The sequence below is a fragment of the Rhagoletis pomonella genome, unplaced genomic scaffold (genome assembly GCF_013731165.1).
Source record: "Rhagoletis pomonella isolate Grant_MI unplaced genomic scaffold, Rhpom_1.0 Rhpom_scaffold_00001, whole genome shotgun sequence".
NCBI lineage: Eukaryota > Metazoa > Arthropoda > Insecta > Diptera > Tephritidae > Rhagoletis > Rhagoletis pomonella.
The window spans coordinates 35,316,344-35,322,983 of record NW_023458555.1 but is presented as its reverse complement, the minus strand read 5'-3'; the positions used below and the strand labels follow the sequence as shown (position 1 = coordinate 35,322,983).

General features: G+C 37.4%; 1 protein-coding gene across 4 annotated transcripts in view; it reads right to left on the bottom strand.

Annotated features, from left to right (window-relative positions):
- LOC118743508 (transcription factor E2f1) overlaps positions 1 to 6,640 on the bottom strand; it is a 279,469-nt gene that overhangs the window by 96,180 nt on the left and 176,649 nt on the right. The window lies entirely within an intron of this gene.

The following is a 6,640-nucleotide window of genomic DNA, read 5'->3' as shown; positions in this document are numbered from 1 at the left end:
CTTCTCAACTTTACGCTGTGTAGCCACATTCTGTTCTGTATCTGCTATGGATATGAATTTTATGGCTGCGGAAAAACTTCCCACGATCCTTATGCTCATCTATTTCGTCTTTGTATTCTTACGCTTGCTTCTATGAATTTTGTTTAATAAGCCTTCTCACTTTGCTGGGAAGCCACTGAGCATTCTACAGTAACATTAATGCTCCTCTGCTCTTGCTCCTTTTCTGTTTCCCCCCAACACTTTCAAGTTTCGCTTGCCTTGGCATCCTACGCATTTCGCGGTGTTTAAAATGCCGCACGACTAGAATTAACACTTGTTACAGTTCCTGTCTGAGGTTCACACTAGCTCTAAGCGTTTAAAGATGAACTGAGTTTTTTTCGTTTTTAACTTTTCTGCACCCACAACTACATACACAAATACATACTTACATGTGTATGTGTGTGTGGACGCATGCTGATAATATTATTTCTATAAACCCATTTGAAAATACCTCCAAAAAATCAATTTTTTTTTTATAAATAAAAGAAGTTTTTAGAAATATTTTTTTTTTAACCACCTCAGGTAGAAGAGTTTAAGCTTAAATGGTCTGCACAAGAATGTTGAAAAACTTTATCAACGGCATCAAAATAATGAGCTCATTTAAATCTTTATATTTATCCAAAATATTTTGACGGAAGTTTTAAAGTAGGTGAAATTTTATGATTCCGACGGAAAGCTCGCAACTTTTTTCTTTGGTGATTCCCCCTAATGTGTGAATGTGTAAAATTATTGTCGTTTCATTTTTGACAATTGGCTCAACAACTTCTTGACGAATTTCAATCAAACTTTCAAAGGACACAAGGTCACGACATAGGCTATCATTTTACGCGGTAGGTGGCGCTGGAGTCGACATATTTATTATATGACATATTATATATGATTTTCAGCGGCTCTTCGGTCTGCCATTTTTTTACCATCAAAGAAGTTTTGCAGAGGTCGAAACAAATACAACTCAGACGGGATGCCAGGTTCGGGCTATATGGTGGATGTATTAAAACTTCGCAACCAAGTTCCGGTTTTAAATATTTTTAGTTTCAGTTTCAATCAAATTTATTTGCGTTATATCATATGACATCGAAACAATGAGATTCTTTGAGTAGCCTGCTCTTTTCGACGGATACAAAACTGTCCTCGAGTTCTTTTGAGTCACCTGCTCAGTTTGGCTGATTCTAAACTGTTCTGACAGCTTGCATGCCGGTCAACGTTTGTATTATTTCTTCGACTTTCGTCGACCACTCAAACCCAACTGTTAATTTTTATTTCTGAAAGAAAAAATAACGCTCAAGAAATGAGTTTTATTTTCGATCAAAATAATAAAACTCAAAAAATAATGATTATTTCAGATCAAAAAACACAAAACTCATAATATAATGATTATTTTTGATCAAAAAGAAGAAAAAAAACTCACAAAATAATTACTTCAGAGCAAAAAAATAACTTCCGAAAAGTAAGTTTTATTTTTGATCAACAAAATATAACTCGATATATGATTTTTTTAGCGATTAATTTAAAATCGAAATGTAATTCTTAATTCTAATTTTTATAGATATTGCTCAAACATTTTGAAATCGTAAGAGATTCATACAGAGCATGAAAAAACATGCACATTTATATACTCGAAATTGTTCTACAATATTTTGAACCGTTTGACTTTTTTTCATTGAAATTTTTGAAATAATCATTATTTTCGGTACCTGTTTAGAACCCTTTGAGACTTTTCAAAATATTTGGAACCTCTGCATTTTTTCGTACGTTATTGTGTGTTCGATTTTCGGACTTATCAAGATTTCCATGAACCTTCATGTTCAAAGGTACATTTAAATCTAAACTGCCACTGCCTTTTCCATAAGCTATCTACTGTAAGCATTTATCGATTTATTTGACACTTCCGCTTCTTAACATTCAAGCGATTAATAAATGCTGCAACATAAAAAATCAAATTACCAATAATTAGCATACGTTTTGCTTGAGCATTTACATAAATCTTTTATCAGATTTAATCTGTCTACTACGTTTTATGTGCATACATACTAACAAATACACACACACCCATACACAAATGCAATTGAGTGGCAATAATAATAAAGTCGCGCTTAGCAGACGGCGCACATAAGGCAAAAGTGACGTTTTAGCTCGACAAAAATCGAAAATTGCGATAATGCTTAATATCTATAAAAATAGTTATGAAGCAAAGTTTTGCATTCTGTTACTAGAATACGCGCCTCTTGCCGAATGCATATCAAGCGCACAGGCACCTCAATCAGTCAAAAGCGTTAGCGCTGTATTAATTATAATATGTGTGGATGTAACTTTTTAAAATTATTTTTACATTAAAAAAGGACTTTTTTACAAGTTAGTTTTTATTTTTTCATTAGTTTACGTGTAGCGTGTTTTAAGAGTGTAGTTATTTAAATAAGTTTTATACAATTAACTAGAAAATAATTATTCCGTAGATGATAAAAAAAATACCCCGGAGTACCATCATTTGGTTTTTATAAAAATATTTTTTTTATTCGTTTAGAAAGCCGTCACAAAAATTTAGCTGTCCCTTTGAACCACTTTAGGAGTAATTGTATTTTGTTTACAGCTACCAAATAATCTATTCCCATCAGCTGATTGATAAATAAAAAATATAAAAGCGAAACGATGAATCTCAAAATTTTACGAGACCTCCATGTTGTCCAAGGTCAACCTGTACAATATTTTTCTGTTACTATTATTTATTTCATGTAAATATCAAAATGTAAACATCATGTTTCATATCAAAGTGGATAAAACCATTTTTCGCAGGGGTCGGTAAATTTATGTATTTTTGTTAATGCTGATATTTTTGCTTAAATAGTTATAAGCCATCATATAATATTAATTTCCCACCGCCCAAATCAATTTTATTAGTTAATTATTTTTGTCCAGCTAAATCGTCACTTTTGCCTTGTGTGCGGCGGCGGCTACGGCGTCGACGACGACGACGACAACCCCAAATGAGGTCGCCATTTTCAAATACGTTGTGTGACACTAATTCTCATAAGTTGGCAACACTTTTGTGCTGCGCGACTGCTACTATCAGATATCGACTTATGTATGTATGTATGTATTATACTTACAAAACTGACTTGGTTTGGCTGCAACTGTCAAGTTGTTTACATTTTTGTGAAATGTTGCGACGAATGCGACTGCAGCAAAGGCAAATAGCAAACAGCGCACAAACAACAAACAAATAAATTTGTATGTATGTTTGGTAACGATCTGTAATTGTGTGGAAATGAAAGAAAAAATGAATGAAAAAGTTTGCAATTCCAACAACAACAACAACCGCCGCTGAATACAAACCAGAACTACCAACGAAATACAAGTACTACGTCACTTCCGTTTGGCTTTTTGTTTTTACTTTTTAGCTGCACATTTACATGCCTGCGTGTGTTGCGTGCTTGCCTGTATTTGTAGCGCGCTGAATATGTGTTAGTAACCGGCAGCACGCACACGCACACACACACTCACAGATACTTGCTCACAGTAATACCCAATTTTCGGAGTCTCCGGTTGTCTAGCATCCACAAATGGAGAAGTCGGAAAAAATGTGGTCGTCATCCTCGTCGCGCTGGTAGTCGCTAGTCGTCACTCAGTGCCAAACGAGTTAAACTCCAGCACTCTCTTCATCGCTCTGGAGTGGCCAACAAGAGCACGGTTGCCAATTTGGTCGAAATGTACCGTCGTTTTTGGTAAAATTATTCTAGTTTGGTGCACGGGTACATAACTTACAGATTTGTCACATTTTTTAAATCCGGTAAAATTCGATAATTATCGGGCAGGTTCTGCAAATTCACTTCCGAGTTAATTTCAACTAAAATCACTTTAAATTCAAATTGCTTTGTTCCGAATTTATCTCATCCTACAATGTGTTGGGTCATTTTGACCCAATAATAGAAATTAATAAGTTTGAAGGCAGAAACCCATTATTATAAATTAAAGTTCAGTAATTGTTGTATTAATTAATGAATTTCAAACACAATTAGGGCTTGATTTATAAAACGTGTCGACTCCGTCGAATTGACTGATAAACACTTCATTTGAGACATTAAAATAGCTTTAAAAAGCAAATATTTAAAATCTTAAGTCACAATTACCCAGAAACGCTGGATATGTCTGAATCAAAAGTTGACATATGCCCACCTCGGCTATGTCGGTTAGGTCTTCAAAGAATCTTGAGCCCATAAACTTTCGTCTTCTACAAAGTGCGGGCATTCACACAACAGATGCAACTTCTGCAGAAGTCGTTATGGAAGACCCCCAACCTCTCCGCGCGCCTTCCGATGGCAACATGGCCCGTCAGTAGACTTACGGCTGCGGCTGGGTCCCCTCCGCTAGGAGATCCTCCACCGCTTTTCGTCCAATTTTGGCCACGTGAGTTTCCTATTTCCGCAAGACTATCCAACCTGTTACTTGCTATTTTAAGAGATAAGTCCCTTGGAGTGAGCTTCCATATAGCGAGCGGCAGGCCTAAACCATTCCAGGTGTATTCCGGTGCCCCAGCGCCCATACCAAGTGAATAACAGACTGCTCAGCGACAGTCCGCCACGGTTTTTGAACTGCATGTGACCGAGTCAAGAGCTTTGAGTTATATACATACATATGTAGGTGTTCAACCGCCTCATTTATAGCAGCGACTTCAGCTTGATCAGGCTATGTTGAGTGGCTGGCTAGTAATTCCCTCAGTCTCATTGCGACACACCCCGCTGATTGTTTTCCAGTAATTTCAATTGGCAAAATTTTGAGCAACACGCTCAAAGCCTCCAATGGAGTTGTGCGTAGTCCGTCAGTTGTGGATTTCCTGTTGAGATTTGGCCACTATATCAGGAACTCATAGAGTAGAAAAGGCCTTACAACCACCATGTATAGTCAATAAATGATGCTAGAGGACAGCCGCATGCCCCTTGCAGCGGGTTACAGTAGGCATGAGCCCTGGAAAACTTAAAACTTTTGGCTATGCAGATATGCTACTCATCTTCGTGGTGGGCTACGATGAAGACGACATTGGCTCTAGATTCCAGGCTACCTTAAAACTGGCTGATAAATGGTGCTGTGAAAAGGGTCATCAATGAACCCACTAAAGTCAACCATCTTCTCCTCCAAAAGTACGAAAGTCGAAGTGACTTAACGCCCACCGGGAATTTCGGAGGTGAGTTATCGCTCACATCTTATAGTTGTTAACAACAAGGCTGTCAGAGACTTCATGGTAAAATATGTGAGCATATCCCCCAACCTGATGTTGTAGTCATTCAATACATTAATCTGCCTCTCGTATATTTACTCATGAATGCTGCATGCTCGACGATGGCAATGTTGGGGGTATAGTAGCCATGATATGCCTATCGTCAAGAAGTTCGGAAACCAAGAGGAAAGTTTAAATTCCTTTGTTTTTGATAACTTTTGCAACATAATTCCTGTTTCTGCCTTCACCCACTTCGTGAGGTCAAAATTAATTATTTTTTGTACGGTTTTTGCAAATTTTAAAGCTCAAGCAAACTATTTTTGCAGTAAAGTTAAATTAATATTATTTGCGATGGATAGGCGAAGATTTTTCGTCCACAATTTTTACTATGGAATGATTTTGACCTTAGTTAAAAAAGTTATCCTTCGCAAAATTTAGAGTAATCGCGATATCTTTTGAATCCTTCCATAGAAGATTTTAGTTTTTAGCTCAAATCATTTGGGAATTTGAATGTGAGAGGACTTTCGGGTTACACCTAAAATATATTTTGGTAAATTTTGCTACACTTTTTGGTGCATAAGAAAAAATGAAGTAAGTGGCAACCCCGAACAAAAGTTGTAAACAAATACATGGCATAACCAATTTACAAATGATTGTGTGTACCTTGCGGAACGAGACAGGGTGGGCCAGCTGATTTTGCGCCGGTGTGCGGTGGCAGAGAGAGAGGAAGAGATTGTGTAGAAAATTTGTCAATAACCGAGGGAACTCGGCTCGAAATTCTTTGCCGCCACATACTCTCCAAGCGTGTACTTGCGCCGGTATTCGTTCTCCAAACGCTCTTTTCTTTCGTTAAATCTCTTGTGATTGTGTTGGCTCTCGTCGTACCAACCATCGTTTTCAGTTTGTCATTTGGCTATCTACGGCCACTTTGATTGACATGTTTTATATTATTCGATTTTGCTAAGCATTTTGTGCTTTTTTTCTCGTGATGTTTGTTTTTCATTTTTCCTTTTTATTCATACCAACTATGGCATTTGCGGCTGACGGCTGATGTTTCTAATCGGGCATTAAAAGTGGCAGGCGGAGGCCTTTTTTTTCAATCTTCCCAAATGAAATCTAAAATTTCCCTTGCCTTTGCTGCTTTGCCTATGACCTCTGCACCCGCCTAGGATACATATTTGAAAACAATCGAAGATGTAGAATGATGTGAAATTATTGGCGGACATGATACAAGTCAAAACAACAATCAGCTTTTGGGGCGATAGCCAGCAAGCAGCCGCCACCATTCGCTACAAAACTCACTCAGCTGATTTGGTTCTGTTGTCTTTCTACCTCGCTGTGCTGTGCTGTGCTGTTGCGGTGCTCTCTATATCGTCTACCTTCTCCATTGTC